Raw genomic sequence first — 699 nt, 5'->3', positions numbered from 1 at the left:
AATAAAACACAAGTAAACATCTTTCTGGTATTCTTTGCCTTGAGCCAAGATCCATCTGATAGCAGCTATGATATCCCTTGTTCCATGTCCTCTTCTGAATTCAGCTTGCACCTCTGAAAGTTCTGTCAATATACTGCTGCAACCGTTTTTCAATTATCTTCAGTAAGATCATACTTGCAAGAGATATTAATGATATTGTTCTAAAATTTCCACATTCTGTGAGATCACCTTTGTTTGGAATGCATACAAATACGGATCTCTTCCAGTCAATTGGCCAGGTAGCTGTCTTCCAAATCTCTTGGCATGACTGAGTGAGTGCCTCCAATGGGGCATCTGTTTGTTGAAATATTTCAATGGGTATTCCATCAATTTCTGGAGCCTTGTTCTTCGCCAATTCTTTCATTGCAGCTTCGACTTTCTCCTTCAGTAACATTGGTTCTAGATCATATGCCACATCCTGAAATGGGTGAAGATCGACAAGTTCTTTTTGGTACAGTGGCTCTGTGTATTCTTGCCATCTTCTCTTGATGTTTCCTGCGTCATTCAATATTTTGCCCATAGAATCTCTCAATATTGCGACTCTAAGACTTAAATTTTTTCTTCAATTCTTTCAGCTTGAGAAATGCTGAACGTGTTCTTCCCTTTTGGTTTTCAGACCCCAGTTCTTTGCACATTTCATTATAGTAATTGGTTTTGTCT

This window comes from Orycteropus afer, unplaced genomic scaffold (assembly GCF_000298275.1).
Source record: "Orycteropus afer afer isolate SDZICR_OR568_19922 unplaced genomic scaffold, OryAfe1.0 scaffold00098, whole genome shotgun sequence".
In the NCBI taxonomy this organism is placed as follows: Eukaryota; Metazoa; Chordata; class Mammalia; order Tubulidentata; family Orycteropodidae; genus Orycteropus; species Orycteropus afer.
This window is presented reverse-complemented; position numbering follows the sequence as displayed.